The 27,655-nt window shown below is 37.4% G+C and overlaps 1 pseudogene; it reads left to right on the forward strand.

Annotated features, from left to right (window-relative positions):
• The window catches only part of LOC127423952 (mediator of RNA polymerase II transcription subunit 27-like), a 94,709-nt pseudogene that overhangs the window by 21,050 nt on the left and 46,004 nt on the right, over nt 1-27,655 (forward strand).

Below are 27,655 nucleotides of genomic sequence, written 5' to 3' on the forward strand. Positions count from 1 at the left end.
CCTTTATCTGACGGGTATGAGACTTGGTGACTTTTTGTCCATTTGATATCTGAACACATAAAGAAATTGGAGTTGATTCAATAAGTGTAAGTAGTAGGGGATAAAAAGTTACACTTGTACTGTTCCCAGTCAAAAGTGACTGCCAAAGGAAATGAATGGGAAACACAAAGAATCAGAGATTGTTTTTTTTTTTTTTTTTCATTATTTATTATATAAAATCTAAAAAACAGCCACAATGCAGAAAAAACACAGACATGAAGAGATGAGATTACCAAACATCAAAGGTGCAAAAAAAAAAAAAAAAAAAAAAACACACACACACGTACCTAACCCTAACACACACAAAACTGAACTGGTCAGATTATAAAACATAATTTTTTTGTCAAAAAAATCAATAAATCAGCCACAATGCAGAACACGCACACACCAAAATGAATTGGTGAGACCATAACACATCTGCAATGCAGAACACACACACACACACATTCATCTTGTTATAACCAGGTATAAATTAGGTTATTACTTGTTATTTTGCTCATTTCAGGTATGCAAAAACTGACAAAAATAACCTTAATCCTCTGGGGTCTGAGGGTGTTTTGGGCCCTGGAGAAGTTTTGACATGCCTTGACATTTGTGCTTTTTTCATTTACTTAAAAACATATTAATGGCTAAAGTCTGATAACACTTTATTTTATGCATTTATGTGTGGTTTTTGAAAAAACACAAATTTTAAGTCACTGAAATAGTACATACTATTGTACATTACACTGACCTATAACACATACTAAACATTTGTTCACAAGACTTTTGAGAACTTTCTGAATCCTGGTTGGCAAGTCTGGAAATAGTCCAACTAGTAAAATATGTCCATATTTATAAAAAATAGCATGTCAACTAATATGTAAGTAAAGCTAAATGACTTACTCATCCGAAATGATATCCTCAGCTGGATCAAGTCGCTCTTCAAAATGCAAACATTCCTCGTCGGATTCCCTCTCTTCTTCTGAGACAAATGTGAACTCTTCGTCACTATCCAGGACCATCTGAAGAGCTTCCTCACCTGTGTAGCATGACATCTTCCAAACGCACAGAAAAGTGAATGAACTTGATGCTTTTTAAGGCACTGTTGGGGGTGTTTACCATTTGCATCGATCGCCTCAGCACATTAACGTATGAATAGCGCGCTCTGCTGGTGGGTGGGATCACATTAGCGATAATAAGCTGAGCCAGGAGAAACTGTACATGGCTTTGTTTCATACGGTTTACATTGCAGGAGAATATTTGTTTTCAATTTGAATTGTTTTATTTAAAAGTAGACATTTTAAGCTTTCTTTAGACATACGTTTCATGTTTGTGTGATAAATATTCACAGAGTTTCAGTTAATTTATGTGATGCCTAGTGTTTATACTTGGAATTTCATCTGGTTTTTATTTTTAAATTTTTTTTAAATTTTTTTTTTTTTTATTTGGAATGCCCAATTCACAATGTGCTTTTTAGTCCTCATGGTGGCATAGTGATTTGCCTCAGTCCGGGTGGCAGAGGACGAATCCCAGCTGCCTCCGTGTCTGAGCCCATCAACCAATGCATCTTATCATGTGGCTTGTTGAGCGTGTTTCCACGGAGACATAGTGCATGTGGAGGCGTTACGCCATCCACCGTTGCATCCACACTCAACTCACCATGCGCCCCACCGAGAAGAAACCACATTATAGCAATCACGAGGAGGTTACCCCATGTGAGACTACCCTCCCAAGCAACCGGGACAATTTGGTTGCTTAGGAGACCTGGCTGGAGTCACTCAGCACGCCCTGGGATTCGAACTCGAACTAGCAAATTCCGGGGTGGTAGCCAGCATCTTTACCACTGAGTTACCCAGGCCCCCAGCACAGTTTGATTCTTTAGACTTTAAGCTTTCAAGCAGTATATAATTTACGAGGATTGGTTCAGTATTTGAGAAAATATTCATAAAAAAATTAAAAAGAGTCAATTTTCAAGGTCATATAAGTAAATAAATAAATAAATTAGTAAATAAAAATAATAATAATAATTAGGTATAAATACCGAAAAACCCACCCAAAATGCGCAACTTAAGTGCTTTAATATGATTTAATTTAGAGTTGTTCTTTAAACGGTCGGTTGTTCTTTCACAACAATTTTACGCTTTATTGTTTCTGGTCACTTTTCACCGGGAACAACTGGAACGTGATTTCATGATGAACAGTGCATAAGGGTAAAAGTTTATTCTTCTTTTGCTGACAATTTTCTTTTGTTGATTTTTCTGTTTCTTTTTCTACCTTAAATATACACAATTATATGTATGTACATTTAGCATTACTTTTTCCTTGCTGTCAACGATCCTATCAGAACAGACCTGCTGCCTATTTTTGGACCAAGACCCACCTGTTGAGAACCATTGATCTAATTTACTTAGATCTTGTAAGCTTTTATGATGGCAGTTGAGGAACATTTGCTCATCTGTTCTTTTGAACATTCCAAAGATTTTATATTCAATAAGAACCAATAACTTAATTGGGAAAATTTCTTTCCTACTGCTCGAAGAAGCCGATACAGGTTTTGGATCTTATTAAAACTGCTTTGATGTCATATGCCTCTTTCTTCATATTCAATCATAACTGCCTGTAGAAACTTGTTTAAATCCAAATGGGTTTCCTGCAAGGAATATGTCTGATCTCATTTGCGTTACCCATAACCCTGATTTATCAGAACCAGTCACAGAAAATACCCTAGACCTTGTGATCCCTGGCTTGTATTTAAAAATTAATTAACCCCTGACTGCAGCATTGCTGCTTCTTCCTCACTCAACCCGTCAATCACTCTTTCCCTTGTCCACCTTCCCACATTTGAGGTGGCTGTTTTCTACCTCTCTGTGCATGGGGATTAATATCTTAATTATCACTTGTGACTAAATATTTTTTCAACAAGCTCATGGATTATGCATATGCATGGAACAGCATTTATAGCTACCACTCTGTCAGTTTTTTTTTATTTTTTATTCCTGTGTTTCAGTTTATTGTTTAAGGTTCAGAGCAAAGCTGTGAGTTGTAAGTTATTAAATGTGTATTTAATTGCACTATCCAATAATCTCATTTTTCATTTAGCAGATGTTTTTATCCAAAGAGTCTTTCAGTATAGGACACTTTTTGCTGGGACAGTTCCCAAACTGTATGAGCAACAGGCAGTGTCCCACTACCTGACAAACAACTCTTATGACACCTACCATTTTTGTTGAGATCTTGGCCTCTTCTGCCATAGATCTGTCACACTCAACGAGGTCTCAGAGTCGCATTGTTGTTGTGCGTGCCCTAACGTTATAACTGGCCATAGCTTTTGGATTTCCGATCACAAATGAGATGTTTTACAGGTTGCCGAGAAACAGTTTTCATGCTGCTTAAAATTCACATTCTGGAGTAGAATGTGTTTGTATATAAATTTCATAATGCATTGTATCATAAAGATGAATGATTAACTCAAGAGACCACCCCACCAACTGAAATAATATCAAACAAATTAGTGAGATGTTTGCTTGTGGGGTTTGAACCTACAATCTTTTGATTACAAGCCGAGTTTTTGAAGAACTACACTACACCATTGCTATTAGAGATACAGATTTGTGATAATTAAGACAGATCTCAAGCCTAATTCACTTACTTTGTTTTTCGGAATTGGACTACTATAGTTTTTACTACAAAATGTTTACACCTATAACAATCAATGTACACTGTCTCTCAATCTGTTTCATAGTAATCTCCCTCTCATAAGCAACCAGAATTGATTTGAACAAATGGAGCCATGGCAATGTAAAGTTTTTGGAGGATTCTAGGTAAAGAAGCACTCAAATAAATTTCATCACTTCTGATGAGATCAGAGAATGATCAAAGATGGTTGTTTAAACTTGTACTAAATATACCTTACATGATTTTGCTGTTCCCTGATCGGCAAAGCCCATTTGAAGAGGTATGGGTTTTAATGGGAGTGTGCAATTAGTTGCATTGAATAATGCAGGAAAGCTCCCCTGCCTCAAGTGCTGATCCTGGAGGTCTGCAGCTTATAGAATTGAATGCAAAAGCATCATTTTCAGGAATGAGATGCACTACGGTTGGAGCTTTGGGAGGAGGATGCGATATACTGGCCTAATTAAAAGAATAATCTTTTATAGGTCTATAAGAATTTAAAGTGTGTTTAAGTTTGAATGTATGAACACACCTTGTTTGAGAAAAGTGCTAAGAATGCATAAATTATAAAAGGTTTTATAGCACCTTAGTTGAATGCTATACAGTAGCCCCGAAATATTTGGACACTTAAACCACATATGAAATGTGTTTATTTTGTTGCATTAGATAACAAAAAATGTCAAACCAAGTGGCATCTACTAACAAATGATACTGGACATTTTCTCTCAAATTATTACTATTTACCAACAGGTCACAGGGTGATTTTTAGTGGATGTATGAAGTCAGTTCCCCTTAGATTCAGACCTTATAATGTGTTATAACACTTTAATGTTAAAAATCGTTGTAATCCATTATACATTAAAGCTGTAACTATGAATAAGTATTAGCCTAATCTACCGTGGTTACAATTATATGTAAAGAAATGTATTAAAATGTGTAAGAAAATTTATAAGAATACCTTCAATCCATTATATATACAGTAAATATAGGTAATTGTATGTATGGTCATTTTTACAGGCCCTGTTTGAAGACTCTCTTATAAAAAAAATAGTGTGTAAAGCAGCATTTCTTGTATGATGTTAATGTTAATGCATTTTATCATGATGCAATGGCTTTTTCTCCATGCATGATTGTGTCTGGTTCCAGTAAAAGAGGCTGTCTTGTTGAGTTCTTTTTGACTGTGACATTGATTGTGTGTGGATGTTCCATGCATCCTCTCACAAGTCACATTCTGACCCGCTGCTTTAATCTTCAACTGCCCCAATGAGATGACACTCTCAGCTGCCTGACAACATTCAAGGGGCCTATCTTGTCTACTGCCTGTCTTGTTCCCATCCTCCACTGTCCTCGTTTTTTGTCCCCTGTTACCGTCTTCCCACTGTCGCTTTACCTTTGCCTTTGTGAACTCATGGCGTCTTGAGTCTTGTAAATTTGTCATGAAACATGATTCAGGGCAAGGTGGGCTTTGTGTGCGGTTCTGTTAAGTGTTTGTTTGGTCCCAATGACGGATAATGGGTCAGGCTAATGGGCCCAGGTGCTCAGGGGTCTCTGAGAGAAACCCTGAAACAAGACACAACAGGTCAAATTGACATACTGTACATAGATTTGCAAAACAAATAAGAGCACCTACATGCCAGAGAAAGCTCAGCTAAAGCGTTTGATGGATGGGAATGCGTAAGATTAATTTTGAGGGTGTGGAAAGAGCTGTGCCATTTTTAAATCAAATACATCAGTTTTACCTAAATATATCTTTACTAAAACATTTTAATTAATGTAGAGTTTTGTAACGATTTGTTAAATTGGACAGTTGCAAAAACTGTCTTATTTAACTGTCCAAATCTGAAGTTTAAATCGGAGATGCTGATGAGATAAAAAAAAATCTCATGATCACGAAACGTGTTTAATGATTATTACGTATTTAACCCGTCTTTAGGAAACGTAATGGCCAAATAAAAAGTGCGTTTAAATCACTGCGATATTAACAATGTCACATCATTTTCTATCGGCAGCTAGGGGTAGGCGATATAAGCAAAAATCTGTCACAGTATTCTTGAAATGTTTGGTCGGTAATGATATACATCAAAATATAGACACTTTTATGGATGAAACAACTTTAAGGTCATATTTTTCCAAATTCCGTTTTGTTTTTATTTTTCGTAAATTCTGTTTTCCATTTTATTTTTTCAGAATTTCTGAAGTTGTACATTTTAATGACATTTTATGATTAAAAGGGTGTCTAATTAAATGAATTAATAATGAAAATAGAATAATTAATTGTAATTATTGCATTGCATTGTTTTTATCAAATGAAGTGCTTCTTTACTTTTTAGATTCTCACAGCACAATCTAAACACAACACTGGAGTTATTTTTGTCAAATAATTTGTTGCACAGTAGAGCAGCACTGTATATGAAATGAAAACAATAATGATAATATAATGTTCGCTGACAACGTAAGAGATGTGAGCTGTCAACTAAAACATCTGTTGCAACTCTCATCATCTTACGACTTCTGTGTAAAATTTGCACAAGTTTATCTACGATGCATAAAGGATATTGTGGTGACGTACTGTATGAGGAAAATAAAAAAATATCCCTTGTGGAACAAAATCTCGACATGAGATCGGGTTGATGTGTTTTCGTGTGTCTGTGACATGTTTTTAATTTTGAGACAGAGATGTGATGCAAGTTTATTACAAATGTAGACCACAAAAAACAGCTTCTTATTGTTTGATATAAATATTTATGGCTGTTAATTACACTCCAGTGTATGACACGTTGCCATATGAGTCTCACAGAATCGAAGACCTGGAATTGAATTTATCATCATTGGTGAATTGCTCGAACGCTTGAATTGCGATGAATTTTGATAACACTAGTGGGCAGTTCTTGATTAAACTTCAAATAAGTGGCAAAGATTTAGGCTATTGCTGTATTTTAGTGGAAGAAAATGATTATTTTGGACTATTAGCATTTATCACTTACTTGGCTAATGATTGGGTATACAATATGGAGTATGTAATTGTATGTATATATATCTGGGGGGGAAAATGGGGGGCGGGGCTGGTCTTAAGGGGGGTCTTGGCATGTAAATTTTGTCAGGGTGGGGGTGGAATATGGACTTACTGTCTAAATGCTTAGGTATACTTAATTTTTTCGCGTGCCGGATCGTCTCTAACACAGTTGAGCCGTGAAGTCTGCAGACAGACTGTGCTGATGATGAAATTTGCATCACACATTCTGTGCACATTTCAAAATGCTGAAAACTAAGTGTACTTTGGCCTTAAGACTTTGCAAATCCCTGTTATATAGAAATGCACAGTTGATAATGGTGTTAAGTAATTCCTGTAACTTAGTGCAAATGCTTCTTTCCGTGTTTTCAGCAAAACAAGCGCTGGTAGGAAAGCAGATGGCATGAGCAAGAGTAATTAATAGGGACGAGGCTTAGTAGAGGGTCAGCGATGGAGCTTCAGTTTAACAAGCTCTTCCTCTGTTTCTTTCTGAATATTAAGTAAACATGGAACTCCCATTGCTCACCATGCAGCAGCATTTTGCATAACCGCGATAGAATCGACATTTCTACCATTATACTGTTGCACCCAGCACTATGGGCCACCGTTCTCGAGATGAAAAATGCACTGAGGGGAAGGAAAATAATAATTATTACTATGGGCCAATATTTAAACCAATGTTGATTAAAGTGGATATTTTTAATGAACCACACCACTTGACATTCAAAGGCGCTTGAGCTGTCTTAACATCTTGTGTGTGTTTTATTCCTTATCTTGTTAGGTAGGCTTTTAATTTATTAACAAGTGCTCTTTATACAGCTGGAACACAGCTTCTTACCGTGCATGCTACGCTCGTACAAGATCTGGCCCTTACCAAGTAGGCTCATTAGCTACGAAAAGGAGATTCAGTTCATTAAAATAATTCCCCGTTAACACAGCTGATTTGGTCAGCCAAATTAAGCAAGGGGAGTGCTGTGCCGTCTGCTTCTCACTCAGAGAACGTCGCTCTGCTGCCTTGGAACATGGCTAATTAGCTCAATAGGAGGAATATTTTAATAGCAATTAATGAGGCACGGGCCTATACATGCTCTGATTTAAGAGCCCGGTTTGTGTAGGGGCGCATGCAGATGAATTCTGAAGCAAAGGAAGTGAGCCTGATGAGATCGCTTTTTGTCACCGTTAGTGTTACGATCAGACTCACAAGCAGCATGTTGCTTGTGGTACCTCTGGACTATTGATATTCTTAAAATTTCACAGCAAGCCGTCTACCTGGGGCAGAAGTGTTTGGGAAAATATTTTGAAACTGTTTTCAAGCCACATGCTGCTCATAATTTTAAGTAGTTACCCTTTAAAAAGGAATTAGCTGTGGTACAAGGTAACAAACTACAATGAAGCTACAGTACTGTGCAAAAGTCTTAGGCACATAAGATGTTTTACAAAAACCTTTGTCTTAAGATGGTTATTTATTTCTTCAATTTTAGTGTGTCAATAGGAAATATACATTTTAGACTCCCAACCATTCCTTTTGCTAATTGAATAGAATAGAAGAACAGGGAGCCCTGCAACAAATGGCATTGCCCACTGAGCCCCCCACTGAACATTGAGTCAGTCTGAGATTACATGAAGAGACAGAAGCAATTGAGACCGCCTAAATAGATAGAAGAACTGTGGCGAATTCTCAAAGAAGCTTGGGACATCCTATCTACCAACAACCAAGAAAAAATGTGTCCAGGTGTACCTAGAAGAATTGGTGATGTTTTGAAGGCAAAAACTGTGTTTATGTGACCCATTTAAAATACTTAATCTGTTCCAAATCTGATGCTAAATTCCACTGAAAAGGGGCATTTATCTGCGATGTGCTCGCCTTGAATTATGATCATTGTACATTAAATATAGAAAATGACACGCATTCACTGTATCAACGTTAGTGAATATTTAACAGGCATATTTATTGAAAACAATTGAATGAATAGTGCAGGAGCAATGGAACAACCATTAAAAGCCTGTTCTAAATGGAAATCACTAAGTAAAAGTTACTTAACATATTAAAACAGTCAGGACATTGTTGAAAATAATTACCAGGTAGACTAAGCCAAATCTATGAGAGAGAAAAAAAATGCGCTGAAAGGTTGCGCGTATTTCACGACGTGCAGTCGTGCATTAGCCATTGATCTAATATGACAGCTGTTCGGTAAAGAACGTCAACCGATAACAGTTACGATGTAAAAAAAAAAAAATTAAAAAAAAAGTAGCTATAGGATAGAAAAAATAGGCCTGTGATGTAGCCTACAATAAACCTAATGTATTCTAAACATGATGTGCACACAGAATAAAAGATAGTTTAACCTGTTAAGCAGTCGGCACCTCGTAGAAAATAGCCTTCTTAATCAGCAGATTAAAAAATGGCATACCTAGCCTGAAACAGTCATTTTCTAGGCAAATTACTCAAAAGCATAAGTTTTTTGATGAGCAAAATTAACACGTCGACATGGTCCATTGAAAGACGGGATTGACTCACCTGAGGCGGCTACCCTGCACTTGAAAAAGCCAGCTCAGCGGAAAAATAACATACAAGCATGCACAGATTTAAAGAAGACTCAAATGTGAAAACATCCATAGGGACTTTCAAATATTTGGAAAGCCGATTCCCGCACCACCGAAGTGATTTCATAACTACTTTGCTGAGTTTGCTTGTCTAGCGAGAGGACATTTTCCTGCGCGCGCCGCGAGAGAGAGAAGAAAGAAGCACACGCAGTCTGAGGTGAAATTAAACTCTGTATCTGCTCCAGATATCCTCTTTTTAAAATAATATTTGTATTGTTAATTCTATTTAAAATATGTAACATTAATATGACAGTAATTTAAGTGCAGCCTCTGTAAAAATATAAAGCCAAACTTTATGATCAGTTTAATGGGGGGAAATATTAACCGACTAGTAATTCCAGTGTCGACTAGCAGCATCAGAACCGTTTAGTCGACTTGTCTTGCACATCCCTAATAAATATATATATATATAATAGTTTGGAATAATGTACAGATCTTGCTGTTTCACCACTTAAGTTCACCAAAGTGGCATTCAACTGATCATAAAGTATAGTCAGGACATTACTGATGTAAAAAGCAGCACCATCACTATTTGAAAAAGTAATTTTTGATCAAATCTAGACAGGCCCCATTTCCAGCATCCATCGCTCCAACAACTTATCCTAGTTATTAACAATTTTTTTTGATTCCATTCACAAAGTAAATAAACATAACAGAAAATATGGAGTCAAATTATATACATTAAGCCCCTCCCCCCGAAAATTCTCTCCCACTCGACACAAACACACACTCCAGTGGTCATAAATAATTAGAACTTATAAAAAAATAAATAAAAAAAAAACATTAAAAAAAGTATACTTTCAAAAAACAATAAGAATGCACATACACATTTAAAACTACAAATTCCTCTCCACTACCCCTCCCCGTGAACCTTCCAAAAAGGCCAAATATCTACCCCACTTCCTGTTAAACAAATCCCATTTTCCCAACCTTGTATATATTACCTCCTCGAATGCCACCACCCCGCTCATCTCTTTGCACCACTCCTGAAATGAGGGTGATCCAGCCGACTTCCATCCCCTGAGAATGATCCGTCTGCCGATCATAACTCCGGCTAGGACCCAACTTTTTATATGTCTATCCCCTATATTAATGACCGCCCCATCGCCCCCGAAGATACGAAGATCTGGGGCAAAATGAAAACTGAGTATCCAATACGTCACCCATAAAGCTCTGAACCCTCATCCAAAATTCTTGGATCTTAACACACCACCAAAAAACATTGGTTGTGTCCCCATCTTCTGATTGGCATCGCCAGCAGGTGGGTGTGTCTTTAAGACCAAGCCTATACAATCTATAGAATAGAATCGATGTAAAATCTTAAATTGCATCAGGCGCACCCTTGCATCTTTAGATGAAGACTTGATGTATTTTAGAATCCTAGCCCACACTCCCTCCTCCAATACCAAGTTTAAATCTTTCTCCCATAATCTCTTGAGAGAAGTTGAAGCTCTGAATTAACAGGGAGTAATACACTAATGCCTCATGACCTTTTCCAAAAGCAGTAATCACCACTCCCAGAGTATCTGCCACTTTAGGGGGGTGTATGCTACTCCCAAAAAATAGGACAGATTAGGTGGCGCAGCTGTAAATACCTAAAGAACTGAGATCTGGAAATCCTAAAATGTTGAACCATATTTTCAAAGAATCTCAACGCTCCACTCTTATATGTGTCCCTGAGCGTATTAACCTCCCTCACAATCCACTCTGACAAGCAGAAAGGGGACTTATTAATACATAATTTTGGGTTCAGCCATATGTTCGAGGCAACATTTAAATAAATGTCCAAATTAAACACACTTTTGTCTATACTGAGTGCAAATGCAAGATATCGGGGTGTAACCTAACTTCTCCGGTTAGTTTAATAGAAAGGCTTTGCAGTGGCGAAATAGGGGCAAGAACTTCCTGTTCAATACAAAACCAGGGAGGGACTCTATCAGGTGGAAGTGACCAATGAGCAAATGTCTGAGACTGAATGCATAATAATAATACTAAATCTTGGGTAGGCCTGGCCCACCTTTGTCAATCGGCCTATGTAACTTATTGAAATGTAATTTGGGACATTTACCATTCCAAATGAAGGACTTCGCTATGCTATCAAATTGCTTGAAATAAGATAGGGGGTCATCTACAGAGAGAGATTGTAGCAGGTAGTTGAATTTTGGAATACAATTAATTTTAATAACATTAACCTTCCCAATCATAGATAAATGTAATGATGCCCACCTGCCCACATCGCTCGAAAACCTTTTTATAAAGGGGTCAAAATTAACTCTAACTAAATCAGACAAATATATAAAATGCCCAAATACTTAATGCCCTGTTTGGGCCTCTGGAAGGTGCCTGGCTGAAAAGCTGTTACAGGGTAGTACACTGTCAGAGGCAAAGCTTTGGATTTGGACCAATTAACTCCTGAGAGCTTAGAAAAGGAATTAATAATTCTGTGGAGGCAAGGCATAGATGTAGTGGGGTCGGAGACGAATAATAAAATATAATCTGCGTAAAGCAAAAGCTTATGCGCCATACCTCCCACCACCACCCCTGGAAAATCATCTTCCTTTCTTATCGCGCTGCTAATGGTGCCAGGGCAAGACAGAACAATAATGGAAAAAGAGAGCAACCCTGCCGGGTGCCCCTGTCCCGAAGGTGTTCCTCCACAAAACAAACTCCAGCCGCTAGGCGGAACCAGCACAAAAAGAAACAATAAAAATGCTCAGTTTCCTCGGACAGTAAAGTGAATGTTCAGTGAGTCGGTTCACATAGCTGCAACATGAGTACCACAAATTATCTAACTCCATTGACTTTATGAAGGACATCGCTTGCTTGGGACATGTGAATATTTTACTGCCATCCTTAGCATCTATTCTCAATTTGGCCGGGAACATCAGTGCAAAAGAGACCTTCCATTGATGTAAGTTTCTTGCATTCCTTGAATTGATCACATTTCTCTCGTCAAATTGGCAAAGTTTGGGAACAAGAAAATGCTGTGGTTCTTCCAAGAAAGCCGTCCTTTATTCCTTGCCTCACATAACACAAGATCTTTATCGGATGATTTTAGAAATTTGGCCAGAATTGATCGGGGCCTGTCTCCCTCAGCGGATGGCTGAGCCAGAACCCTGTGACCTTGCTCAATTTCCAATTTATGGCCTGTTATGTCGAGCAGACTCAGAAAGAGCCCGTCCAGGAATTTCACCATATCCTGACCCTCTTCGGACTCAGGAATTCCAACAATACAGACGTTATTCCACCGGCTGCAGTTCTCCAAGTCCTCCAACTTCTCCCAGACACGCTCCAAATCCACCATAGTCGCTAGCGGATTAGCAGATAATTCCCTCTCCGATGACTCCAGATAATCGATCTGTTTCTCGACATCCCCCCACTCTTGTAACCACCTCAGTGAATTTCGTCTCCATGGCAGTGATCAATTGACGTATTACAGCAAGATCCTCTAAGTCAGCAACTACCTTCGTCAGCATTGCCGACATGTTCAATGTCTCTCGCTGATTTTACTGTACTTCTCCGACCAAATGAACTCCCGGGCTCGAGGCCTCTGCGGGGGTGTCAGCTTGAGCATGTAAGTGTCTTTTTATGTCTCCAGATCCTGAGAATTTTGAATTCTTTGACATATTGCATCGCTAGAACAGTTATGGAACAGGATCTCACTGGTTTATGACATTTAATAGTGTTAAAACTAGAAAAGTTCGCAGAGCTCGCCGTTCACACGTCTGAACCTTGCATGGCATCATGTGACTCTCCCAACATCTTATCCTTGAGTAATCATGCTAAATTGCTAATTTGGTACCAGAAAATCTCTTGCCATTATATCAAACACAGCTGAAAGCTATTTGGTTCTTTAAATGAAGCTTAACATTGTCTTTGTGTTTGTTTTTGAGTTGCCACAGTATGCAATAGACAGGCATGTATTATGGTCAATATTAGGTCAAAATGGCAAAAAAAGAAACCGCTTTCTCTAGAAACTCGTCAGTCAATCATTGTTTTGAGGAATGAAGGCTATACAATGCTTGAAATTGCCAAAAAACTGAAGATTTTTTACAAAGGTGTACAGTACAGTCTTCAAAGAGAAAGGACAACTGACTCTAACAAGGACAGAAAGAGATGTGGAAGGCCAGATATACAACTAAACAAGAGGGAAAGTACATCAGAATCTCTAGTTTGAGAAATAGATGCCTCACATGTCCTCAGCTGACAGCTTCATTGAATTCTACCCACTCAACACCAGTTTCATGTACAACAGTAAATAGAAGACTCAGGGGTGCAGGCCTTATGGGAAGAATTGCAAAGAAAAAGCCACTTTTGAAACAGAAAAACAAAAAGAAAAGGTAAGAGTGGGCAAAGAAACAGACATTGAACAACAGATAATTGGAAAAGAGTGTTATGGATCTTAACCCCATTGAGCTTTTGTGGGATCAGCTAGACCGTAAGGTGCGTGAGAAGTGCCCGACAATACAGCCACATCTATGGCAAGTGCTACAGGAAGTGTGGGGTGAAATGTCACCTGAGTATCTGGACAAACTTGCAGCTAGGATGCCAAAGATCTGCAAAGCTGTCATTGCTGCACGTGGAGGATTTTTTGGTGAGAACTCTTGAGTAGTTTAATAAAAAAAAAAATCAAATAGTAATTTTTCATGTTATTAATGTCCTGACTATACATTGTGATCAGTTGAATGCCACTTTGGTGAATGAAAGTACCAATTTCTTTCCATAAGAGCAAAATCTGTACATTATTCCAAACTTTTGGATGCCTGTGTGTGTGTGTGTGTGTGTGTGTGTGTGTGTGTGTGTGTGTGTGTGTGTGTGTATGTATGTATGTATGTATGTATGTATGTATGTATGTATGTATGTATGTATGTATATGTATGTATATGTATATATATATATATATATATATATATATATATATATATAGACACACACACATAGTACTGAGCAAAACTTTTAGGCACTTGTGAAAAATGTTGCATAGTGCGGATGTCTTCAAAAATAATGACAAAATGGTTTTCATTTATACTTAATGTCATACAATGTCCAGTAAACATAAAAAAGCTAAATTAATATTTGGTGTGACCACCGTTGCCTTTAAAACAGCACCAGTTTTCCTAGGTATACCTGGACACAGTTTTTCTAGGTTGTTGGCAGAGAGGGTGTTCCAAGCTTCTTGGAGAATTCGCCACAGTTCTTCTATCTATTTAGGCCGTCTCAATTGCTTCTGTCTCTTTATTTAATCTCAAACTGACACGATGTTCAGTGGGGGGCTCTGTGGGGGCCATGACATCTGTTGCAGGACTCCCTGTTCTTCTAATCTAATCTTTTATATATGCAAAAGTAAAGTTTGAGAGTCTAACATTTATATTTCCTATTGACCCACTAAAGCTGAAGATATAATAACCATCTTAAGACAAATTATTTTGTGAAACATCTTATATGCCTAAGACTTTTGTACAGAACTGTGTGTGTGTGTGTGTGTATATATATATATATATATATATCGAAACATTCTTATCAAGATATTTACTTGACAGTAAAATAGCATAAGACATTAAGTCTGGTTTTCAGAGAAATCTGACAGAAAGTAGTGAACTTGTGGCTGAAAACAAGAACAAAATCTGCCAATGGCTAAGAAAAATAAACTTGTTTTCCCTTTGAGTGAAGTCTACTTTTCTTAACCCATTGGCAAATAGTTTTTTCTTGTTTTAAGCACAAAACTCTCAAACCAAGACTTTATATCTTAGGTAATTTTGCTTGTCAAGCAAATATATCTTGTTTTAAGAATGTTTAGCTATTCTTACTGGAAAACAAGTCTAAAATACTAATTAAAAATGTATTTTTATTTTATTTTTTTAACTTTTTTTTTTTTTCTCAGTGAAATTGCTTTTTTTCTGTAAAAGTTTGTGTTTTGAAAACAGCTAAACTACGGTTAAAGGTTCACCCAAAAATTTTAATTCTCATCATTTTCTCACCCTAATGCCTTCCCAGGTGTGAATGACTTTCTTTCTTCAGCAGAACACATTTAAAGAAAAATAGAAAAATGTCTTAGCTCAGTAGGTCATTAAAATGCAAGTGGATGGTGATCAGACTTTTGAGGGTCCAAAAAGAACAGACAGTCAACATAAACATCATCTCCAGCGGTTAAATTGCAAAAGATTCAATATTTAAGTACTTCTTGATTATAAAGCATCCCTTGCAGTCAGCAGCAGTATGTTGCATGTGATGTAATCGTGTTGGCGTGTTCACGTGAGAACTGACGCACGTGCGACACACCTGGAAGAGCAGCGCTGTTTACATCTTAGTAGGAGGAACGCTGTACAGAAGCTTCGTTGGTTTTGGTTTAGATCTGTATTCATACCTGTTTGCGTTTGTGCTTTAGTGTGCATAGATGTCTCAACCGAGAGAAGAACTTGAGTTTACGTCTGTAACATGCCAAAGCGAATTCGTCACACGAGCGACCACATGAACTCAGCGCTCATGTGAATGCGTATACTGCTGCTGACCGGACGCAATGGTTTAAAAAGTACTTAAGTGTTGATCTTTTTCAAACCAAAAGCGATGAGTCTATACATTATACATGAATACATTCATTTAACCACTGGAGTCATATGGATGACGTTTCTGTTCTTTTTGGAGTTTTTTTTAGCTCTGATCACCATGCACTTGCATTTTAAGGACCTACTGAGCTAAGATATTTTTCTTCAAATGTGTTCTGCTGAAGAAAGAAAGTCACACACACACCTGGATGGCATGAGGATGAGTAAATGATGAGAGAATTTCCATTTTGGGGTGAACTATCCCTTTACTGAGAATGTGCATTGCTAGCAGCATTGTTACTTAATGTTAGTTACTTGCCAGAGTAGCTAATTTCTTTCTTGTCGTCAGTGTAAATATGTTGTTCTTTTATTCTGTCCCTTTTCCCAGTATATATGTGCTCAGATGCTGGCTTAGCATGCTGCGTACATTTTAAGTAGTGCCGTCTGGAATTCTGTCACATTCATCAACAGCTCTTCTGACATGAGTGACACTGTGTTACAGCTGAGCATTCTGGGTAGCGGACACCTTTCCCATGATTTCATCACTTGACCAAAAGAGCTAATGAAAGGCTACCAGCGCATCAAAGCCAAAGATATTACACTCGCCATGTTACGTTCAAGATAGTGAGACAGGAGGAGAGGGGGAGGAAGTGGGCAGGAGAGGAGGAGGAAGGGAGGAATTGAAACGTGATGGAGCAGTATATAAATGCAACTGTGCTTTCTCCCAGAAGAAAAGATTGTTGATGAGGTTGAAACTGTGCTTTAAGTGAACATCTGATTAAAAGCCCAATTAAGCCTTTATTCTGATGGCATTTATGTTACTTGGGGACATGATGTATTTCCAGCATTTACAGGGGGTAGTCAATTATTTAATTGCCATCCGAAATGTCTGTGTTGTTCTCCCTCCTCCTGCGAGAAAATTCCTGGATGAATTACCTACTGTTTTTTGACAAACACCAAGGTTGTGTGGTAATTTAATTACTGTACGAATCCACATCTCTGAGTTTATAATCCAAAATTCTTTTGGAAATCTTTTTTGACCACTGCTAATTGCCGTACGTTTGCGCTTCGCACGGTAACAGCTCTGCCGGTAATGGACAGTTGTGAAAATTGGAGGATTGTGTAACAGAAATTGTTTAAATAATTTATAATAATATAATTACATCACAACTCCACCACAGTGAGTTGAAACTCTTAAGTAGAAGGGAAAGAAAAACGAGAACTATCCTTTTTTAAATGTTTTATTGATGGAACGATGCAAGTACAAAATTAGGGCCGTCACGATCATTTTCACGAATTTTTACGGACGATTAATTTTCATAGAAATAACTGTGCTGAATGCAATGTCACTTACAGTTTGATTTTGATACACATACAGCTTAAAAAGTCTTTTTTTTTTTTCACACTGAACATGGAATCATACTCTACAAAGATTTTCTTTAAAGGTTTCGCTTGCCTGCCCTATCTCCAAGACCCCACCCTCATGTCAGAAAACCTGCATTTCTGATTGGCTCGTTTTCTGATTGACTAATAAAGCTTTAACTCCGTTTTGCTGTTTACAGAGCTTAGGGATACATAGGTGTGATTTTTTTTTTTTTTTTTTTTTTTTTTTTTTTTTCAGGTGTCAATTGCTTATAGCACTTTTAAAGCTGTGTAAACAAATATTGCACAAGCATAGAATGATATGAATAATAATATTTAAAATAAACATTAAAATATTTACAATGTTTAAAATATTTCTCTATTTGGTCTGCTTTGCTGTTGCTTTTATTGAATCCCAGCCAACCATAATGTTATATTACAGTGATAAATAGTAAAATTATTATATAATACTAGTATATTTGTATTATGTTTAATAAATGACTGTAAATATTATCATTGTTGTTATTATTATTGTTACTGTTAAAAAAATCTTCACTTTCACACATAATTTTAAGGCGGTATGAACTCACTTCATATTAAGGAAGACCTTCAAATTTCTGTGTTTTTTACAATATTTTCTTACAGATATGCTCTTCATTCTGTCATCTCCAAAGAAATAATACAGATAATATATGATAACCAATAATTGCTAGAAATATTGCTGTCATGCTTGAGTGCTTTACATTCACAATGAATGTTAATCCATGTTTAAACCGAAGAAATTAAATAACCGCCGTCAAGCAATTATGTTATCATTGCAACAGGCATAATAAATACAAATCATTGTTTGTTTTCCATAGTTGCAGTGTCATGCAGGCCTGGCCTCCAGTCTTCTAAACCAGCAGACTCCTCAAACGATCAGCCAATCAGATGGGAACTTCTGCCAAAAGAAGGCCCAAAGTCCAGCCAAGCACCCTTGTCCTTCCCGACACAGTGAGTATTATTTCAGATTTTTGCCAGTATTTATACCTACTCTCATAACTTGTGAAGTGAAAGTGTATAATGAACCCAGTAGTCACTTTCATACATGAAAACTGTTAAATTGTACCTTAAAGATTTTAAATTTTAACATTGAATTGGCACCAAAATACTAGTACTTTTGATCTCCCAATTTGGAACAGATTTGTGGCTGACATTAAACATTTGTGGCCTGTATACACAGAATAAAAATAACATAATATTAGGTTAAGGCTGTACGTGTGATAGTGCAAGGTTATTTCTTTTACACATTTCCCTCTATAAAGAACAGTATGTGTAGTCTACCATATTTCCTTGGTAGACTCTTATTTGGTATTGATTCTCATGTACTACATTCATGGAGGATTAAAGAACCACAACACAAGGAACACAAGGCTTACATTCATGAAAACTGAACTTACAAACATCTGTTTGTCCATAAAATACAAGCAGCAGGTCAGAGGTGACCATTGATTCTCTTCCTCTCTATTGGTTCATCTGATTACGGTGACAGAGTAGAATAGCTCATTGTCTGGCGTGGTGTCACCAGGGTCGTAGAGTGTAGGCTTTAATAAAGTAGTGAGATTTGGCGAACTGAGCGGCAAAGAGAGCACAGACTCTTGAGGGAAGATGAAAGACGGAGAGGGAATTAACCAAAAATAAGAATGGTGAATGAAGAGAACACATGAGAGTTGAGCCCAGGTGGTCTCTTTCCTTCTGAAAAGCCTACTGATGGGATACCACTCCTGTGTTTCTCCTTGCAAAGTGCTCTTTTAATCTCATTCTATTGCAGTGTTTTTATTTCCTTTCCAAGGTCCTTCAAAGTGATTGTTCATTTATTTCAAGTTGTAGCGGTTTCTCCTTTGCTCTGATGCCTACCTGTGTACTCGTAAAGCAATGTTCTGTCCACGGATGAAGGACAATGAGAAAGAAACAAATATTTGCAACATAAAGGCTCTGGTCTGGCTTAAAAATGCAGTGCTCCTGCATGACATTGAAAAAGCTGTGAGATGTGGCACCACTGTGTTTTTCTATGTAAATATGCACTAGATGGACGTCTTTGACCGTTGCGCCATGTCTTGCTGTTTTTTCAGTGTCTTGTGCATCAGCTGCACATTTTTAAACCCTGTGTCCAGTTACAAAAAACTTCAGCGTCCCTGAAGAGACCTGCATTCCATTCCACTTTATGCCCTATGTCTAACTTGAAAACAAGAATTTGTTTAATCTGAATTTACCCTAGCTGTGTCACAAATGGTTCAATTTAATCAGTTAATTCAATCTGAATAATGAGATACTGTAGGCTTTTGATTTAATTGTATTGGTAACAGGCTGGTACCAATAAAATTAAATCAACATGATCTATGCCTTTTTGGATGGCTGTGGATTGGGACCGATTTCCCAAATTGGTTCAATTCAATTATATTCCAGTTTCAATTAAATTCAATATGGATTGTCACTTCCTGTTCCGGTTGCTGCCGACACACTGCACGTGTTTGTCTTTGTAGCTTGCTAGCCTGCTTAGCATTGCTTATTCTTCTATGTTTATCATTTTATCCTTTGCCATTTTATCGTGTGCTTTGTTTTTTCCCCGCTTTTCTACTATTTCAACTGTGTGTATATTACTGCACTCATCCGTTTTCTTTTCTTTTTTTTTAACGCTTGTCTACATCTCACATTTTGACTACGTGCATTTGTTATCTTCTCTGTGTTTTACACAGATAATTGCATCAATCTCAAACCTCTGCTGATCAGGAACCACCACAACAATGGCAAACAAATGCATGAGGGATTCACATCGACCTCAAACCCTCGCCGCTCAAGAACCACCACCACAACATCATGTTATCGCTTCGTGAATTGCATGCCACATGTTTACTATAGATTCTTCTGTCAGCAGTGAGGGATTCACATGTGATAAATGTAAAGAATTAGTCAGGCTGATGGAGAAGTTTAATGAGAGGCACGCATCCGAACACTAGTGGAGGTCAGTGAGAAAGAAAAGCCGGTTAATACTGTTTCGGATGCGAGTAGGACAGTGAGCAACACACACACTTTGGTTCCGGCTGTAGAGCCTCCGCAGCAGGGCGTTTGGGTAATGTCTCGGCAGCATAGTCGCTCTGCAAAGCGACACAACTCTCCCGTTCCTGTTAGGATTTCCAATCAATTCTCCCTACTCAATGATGCAAACCACTGAGAATCATGTTGAAAGTACCCTTGTTATAGGAGATTCTATCATAAGGAACGTGGAAATAGAGACTCCAGCCACTATTGTTAAATGCATTTCGGGAGCTCGGGCATCTGACATCAAATCAAATTTACAAGTGCTGGCTAATGCTAAATGTAGATTTTCTAAAATTGTTATGTCGGCACTAACGATGTCCGTCTTCGCCTGTCACAGATCACTAGAGACAACGTCAGAGGTGTTAACTTGCAAAAATTATGTCAGACACTGTAATATGCTCTGGCCCCCTTCTGCTCCTCGTGGTGATAAGGTTTATAGTAGATTAGTGTCATTGAATGGCTGGATGTCTGAGTGGTGTCCGGAGAATAGCATAGGATTTATAGCCAATTGAAAGAGTTTTTTTGGCTAGACCTGACCTGCTAAAGAGAGATGGACTCCATCCCTCCAGGGAAGGTGCTGCTCTCCTCTCTAGTAATTTGGCTTATAGTCTTAATAGTGATAGTATTTGACTAACTGGGTCAAGGTCAGGAATCAGATGGAATGGCTTAACCATCCATCTGCAAGCTGCCTTGAGACATCACACAGGTCACATAAACTACAACACATAGAGACTGTATCACCTAGATATCACATAAAGACTGTGTCTGTTCCCCGAAACACAAACCCCTCACTAAATCATTTAGAAAAAATGTGATTAAGGCTAAACTTGAAAATAAAAATAAAAAATACTAAAATTTAAATAAACACCATATAAAGGCAGGGCTACTAAACATAAAATCTCTTTCAACCAAAGCACTAATTGTAAATGATGTTATTACAGATCATAGCTTGGATGTGCTCTGTTTGACTGATACCTGGCTTAAACTGGATGAATAAATTAGTTTAAATGAGTCTAAGTCAGGTTATTGTTATAAACATGAGCCTCATCCGAAGGGTCAAGAGGAGGTGTTGCTACAATTTACAGTGAGTTTTTGGTGTTACTCAGAGGACAGGATATAATTTTAAGTATTTTGAAGTAATGCTTGATGTGATATAAATAAAATTCTCTGTCGTCTTTTGCTCTTGCCACAGTATATAGATCACCCGGGCCGTATTCTGATTTCCATGGTGAATTTGCTAATTTTCTATCAGATATAGTTGTTTCTGTGGATAGAGCTTTAATTGTTGGTGACATAAACATTCACATAGATAATGAAGAAGACACAATGGGATTAGCATTTATCGATATTCTCAACTCTCTTGGAGTCACTAAAAGCTGCCAGGTCAGTATATTTTAGCAAACTCATAGAAAATAGCCACAACAATCCTAGGTGTTTATTTAGTACTGTTGCTAAATTGGTTAGGAATAAAGCATCGACTGAACCAGATATTCAGTCGCAGCACAATAGTAATGACTTAATGAATTTCTTTACTGATAAAATTGAAATCATCAGAAATAAAATCGGAATTATGCAATCATCTGTCATAGCACCTCAGAAAACAGTGTCTCATAATTTTTCTCATGAGCAACTTCAATCCTTCGCTGTCATAGGTCTTGAAGAGCTAACAAAACTTATCGAAACATAAAAAGCCACAACATGTATGTTAGATCCAATACCAACTAAGCTCTTAAAAGAGGTATTCCCTGTAATCTCAGAACCTCTTCTTAATATTATTAACTCCTCACTATCCTTAGGACATGTCCCAAGAAACTTTAAAATGGCAGTTATCAAACCACTTATTAAGAAGCCACAGCTTGATCCTGGAGAATTGGCTAATTGTAGATCTATTTCAAATCTCCCATTTATGTTGAAAATACTAGAAAAGGTAGTGTCCTCCCAACTATTTTCATTTCTACAGAGAAATAGTATGTATGAATATTTTCAGTCAGGATTTGGCCCCATCACAGTACAGAGACTACACTTATTAGGGTTACAAATGACGTGCTCTTATCATCTGATCGCAGCTGCATTTCTCTTCTAGTGCTGCCTTCGACACCATAGATTATGACATTCTCTTGAATAGGCTTGAGAATTATGTTGGCATTTGTGGACTTGCAGTAGCATGGTTTAGGTCCTATTTAGCAGACCGCTACCACTTTGTCTGTGTAAACAATGAATTGTCAAATCAAACAAAAGTTAAGTATGGAGTGCTAGTTTTAGGGCCTATGCTTTTCTCCTTATATATGCTTCCCCTGCAAGATATTATCAGTAATCATGGAATAATTTCCTTCTACTCAATTCTGACAAAACAGAGGTGCTAATTATTGGATCAAAAACCTCAAAAAATAAGCAGCTAAAATATAATTTGACTCGATGAATGTACTGTTACATCGTCTTCTACAGCGAAGAACTTAGGTGTTATATTTGATACCAATTTGTCTTTTGAAAATCAAATTTCCAATGTTTGTAGAACAGCATTCTTCCACCTCAGAAATATTGCTGTTACGACACATGCTCTCTGTTGCTGATGCCGAAAAACGAATTCATACATTCATGACCTCAAGACTAGATTATTGTAATGCATTACTGGGAGGATGTCCTGCAAGTTCATTAAATAAACTTCAATTGGTTCAAAATGCAGCAGAGTGCTGACTAGAACCAAGAAATATGATCATATTAGCCCCATTTTATCATCATTAAATTGGCTACCTGTTAAATTTCGTATTAATTTAAAAATTCTGTTAACTACATACAAAGATTTGAATGGTCTAGCTCCGCAGTACTTAAGTGACCTTCTACCACGATATATTCCATCACATTCATTACGATCACAAAATTCTGGCTTGTTAATAGTTCTTAGAATATCAAAATCCACAAAAGGAGGTAGATCCTTTTCCTGTTTGGCTCCTAAGCTATGGAATAGTCTCCCTAACACTGTTCGTGACGTTGACACACTCAGTTTAAGTCTAGACTAAAGACTCATCTATTCAGCCAAGCATACACCTAATATATACATCAGCTCACAATTAGACTGCTTTAGTTAGGTCTGCCGGATCTGGAAACACTTCTCATAATCTATAACTCTGCAATAAATTGAATGGCATCTACGCTAATATTATTCTATTTGTTTCCCTGTCTCAGCCTCAGGATTCATGTCCTGAATTTACCAGAGCCGGACAGATCCAGCTCTGTTCCTACTTGTTGTCTGACTCCACTGCTACATGTTGCTGAGTGATGACGACTAACTGCAGCTGGTGCGCCAGACAACACTTCAGTCTATAATGATGGATTTCAGAGGATGAACTGATGCCAACTCCAACCGTACGACATGGGATACTTTGTGTGCCACTGCCTGAACCGTGGACTTAGGATAGGCCTCACCGAAATGACCTGCCGGTTGAACTGCGGTGCACCTCACTGATCTCTGCCTACATCAACTTGGTCTAATGATGGGCTACACTCTTACTGTAAAATGGAATACATAGACTATCAATTAATTGCCAACAAAAGCCTTCATCAGCCAGCTAACAAAGGACAATGTATCTATGTGAATTTATGCAGTTAATCCAGGACGGACTTCAAAGACAGTCATTAATCTTACAGTTCATACTAAATCTTTGTTTAAACACTGGCCCTTAACACTTACTTAGTTTAATAATTTTAAACAATGACTTGCATTGCACACAAATAACTAATATTGGCATTATATTCATGATGTTTAGCCAGTGGGGAACTGGCCCCCACAGTGAGCCTGGTTTCTCCCAAGGTTATTTTTCTCCACTAACCAACATTTTATGGATGTAATAATTGTTTAATTATTTATTTTTATACATAATTTACAATAATATTTAATCAAACTACACAATGATTACTCTAAGACTTATAGATATTACAGTTTCATTTTCTGTTAAAACATGATTTTCTGTAAAGCTGCTTTGAAACTATGTGTGTTGTGAGCGCTATAAAAATAAAAATTATTTGACTTGATTGATTGAGCAGGCATGCTTCAATAATTACATTAATGCCTTATCTACATAATGTGCATTGTGACTGCAACACTTTCTGGGTTCATTTTATTTATTTATTTTTTTTCTCCAATTACGTATTTTCAAATGATTTTGGCTATTAATTGACACAAAATTTAGAGCTGGATGGATTTGTTCAAAATGAAGATTGCGATGTATGTACAGTATTTGTAACTAGAATAGAATATTAAGAACTATATTAGATGTTAGAAATAAACAGGAACTCATTACAGGGACAATTTTTGCCTCCAAATTTTTCATTTCTGGGCATTTTTGTCAATTTTAGTGGTGCACTTAATGGAAATGAACGGGGCCAGTCCATAAAAGTTACAATCCTCACTGTTTTTAATAGTAAAGCCACAGGACATAAACATTATATGTTATTTTGTATTATAAGATTTTAGTGTGATCAAATTGCCCACTAACATCATATGAGTAAAATTATATTAAGGATTACAGCTTGGTTTTCATGACAAACCAAATGATGCCTGCAAACCCTGTAATCTGGTAAACGCTGTAACTAAAATCATGTTAACATGTAAAATGGTTATATCTTGTGGCAGTACTTTTGAAACTGTGTATATTTTTATGTTTATGGACTGGCCCCATTCACTTCCATTGTAAGTGTTGCTCTTTAATTGTGGTTTTTGCTTTTTTTTTTTTTTTTTTATAAACATGGGACAAGTTTAAATAAATGTTATGCCACAAATGCTGTCAATTGAGCTTAACTTGTATTGAAACCGGAACATTCTTAAAATAAGGAATGAGATATTAATGAAAATGTCCTTTTGGATCAGCTTTTGTGGCGGAACGCATTTTTTGTTCTTTAACACTGCTGCCTGCGTATTTAGGCAGCTCACTGTGTTTTGGAACAGATGTCCTATATCTATCTGTGTAAAGAGAAATACTGTATATGGAAATTACCCAAAAGCAAGCTGATTCTATTGGTTTTTCAAAATACCACTTATACCCATTAACCCCAAGTTTCCACATAATGTCAAGACAAGAATTAGCTTCCCACAAATGTCAGCTAGTGGCTTCGGTGGCGGTTTGCCAGTTCTTAGGAAGGTATACTGTGGTGCCCGGGACACAGGCATGCACACGACAGGCCTGATTCACTAGATGTGCTTTCATCCTGAAAAGTAAAAAAAAACATTAACTGTACAGAAAATTGATGTGCTCCTGATAAATCCACTTTTGCGTGACTCAAAGTGGTCTGAACCTCACTGGGCCATCAGTCTGCAATTCATTGTGGATCTCTCTTTTTTTTTTTATAATCCCCTTTTCTCCCAATTTGGAATGCCCAATTCACACTACTTAGGTCCTCATGGCGGTGCGGTTACTCACCTCAATCCGGGTGGCGGAGGACAAGTCTCAGTTGTCTGCTTCTGAGAACATCAAGCCACACATCTTATCACGTGGCTCGTTATGCGTGACACCACAGAAACTCCACACGTGGAGGCTCATGCTACTCTCTGCGATCCACGCACAACTTAACACCTGCACCTCTTGAGAGCGAGAACCACTAATCGTGACCACAAGGAGGTTACCCCATGTGACTCTACCCTCCCTAGCAACCAGGACAATTTGGTTGCTAAGGAGACCTGGCTGGAATCACTCGTGACTCCAGGTGTGGTAGTCGGTGTCAATACTACCCAGGCCCCATTGTGGCTCTTTAATAGCAATGTGCTGTTTCACGGATGGGAGAGGATGTTGAAAGGAGAGCAGAGACAGTGGCTCCTCTGTCAAACGTCACTGTCCTGATGAATTTGCTGTTTCTAAAAGGAGCGGTGCATGAATTATTCAGCACAACCTTCATGCCAGTTTGCTTTTATGTTCCTTTTTTCGTGCTGGTTTTTTGATAGCTTTCTGCTCCAACATCACTGGTTGCTTTAATTAGTGGACCGATGACTGAAGAAAATAATGTTGTCCAGAATCCAGAAACTTCTAAATGCATTTTAAATGTTTACTGTGTAAATAAATTAAAATATGATAAATAATTGCAATGATAATTGGCCTAGAGTAATATGTAAGCAAAGGGATGCTTACTGCCCAGTCACAGCGATAAACATTATACATTTATAAAAAGAAAATAAATAGCAGCCTGAGGAATCCTTGAATGAATCAAATCAAGAAACAAGACACTCTATTGATCAATTTTTTACCATTAGTCTGTTATAATCATTCATATATTAACATTAATGAAGCAGCAGGATTTGTCGTATGGAGAACCACAAAATGATTCGTTTAAATTAACGGCATATTAAACTAGCATGATAACTGAGGCCCAAAGGAGAGTCTGATTGATTTCCATCCCCTGCGTTCATCTCAATATTAATCCTGTAAACAGAATTACATAGCATTTAGTCATATAATGTGGCTCCGAGGGATTGCGGCTGTGTTAGAACTCTCTCCCGCCAGCTAGACAACACCTACAGAACATGATGTGATAAATACATGTACTACACATAGTCTATATACTACATGTAAAATGCAAAGATTTCATAGTTTTGAACCAAAAGTGACTGGTTTCAAACAAATAAATAGTTTGGTGGTGGCTGTAACAGTCCCTGTGTGGATTTTGGGTGATTTAGATGGTAAATAATTAGCAACTTAACCCTCATTTTTTTTACCCTCATGTTGTTCCAAACCCATATGACTTTCTTCTAAGGAACACAAAAGAAGATAAGGAGAATGACAGCCTCAGTCACAATTCACCTTCATAGGATATTTACTGTATTCCATTCAGTGGAAGTAAATGGTGACTGAGGCAAACATTCTGTCATCTCCTTTATCAGGACCAAATCACCACACTTTCCTCATGTGACCTGTAATGCCTCTCAGGAATCAAGTGCAGAGTGCTTTGATGTTGTGCAGTTTTAAGTAGTATGGCAGTTTATAAAGTTTTATATGAACATGTATTGCTACGTCTGGTTAGGGCTGTGCCGGCACAATCATATCGTTACTGTGATTATTTTCTTACGATATTGTATTAATACTTTAGATCCCTGTGTCGATATTCTTATTGATTTGTTCATTCATATGATGCACAAAATTTTAAGAATGGAGAACAGGTCATCTAAATAAGCACAAACTCTGAGATCAGGGTTTCTCAGTGCAGAAACGCTTCTATGAGGCACAATAGAGATTAAAACAGAACCTGCATTGTCTTTTCTCTCGCGGACATGTTTGGTCTCTCTCACGCATTTGTCCGAGTTTTAATCACTATATTATTATGATATTGTGATGTATCGCAGCATATATGTTGAATTGTGACATGTATCTTTATGTGTATGGTA

This window comes from Myxocyprinus asiaticus, chromosome 33, assembly GCF_019703515.2.
Source record: "Myxocyprinus asiaticus isolate MX2 ecotype Aquarium Trade chromosome 33, UBuf_Myxa_2, whole genome shotgun sequence".
In the NCBI taxonomy this organism is placed as follows: Eukaryota; Metazoa; Chordata; class Actinopteri; order Cypriniformes; family Catostomidae; genus Myxocyprinus; species Myxocyprinus asiaticus.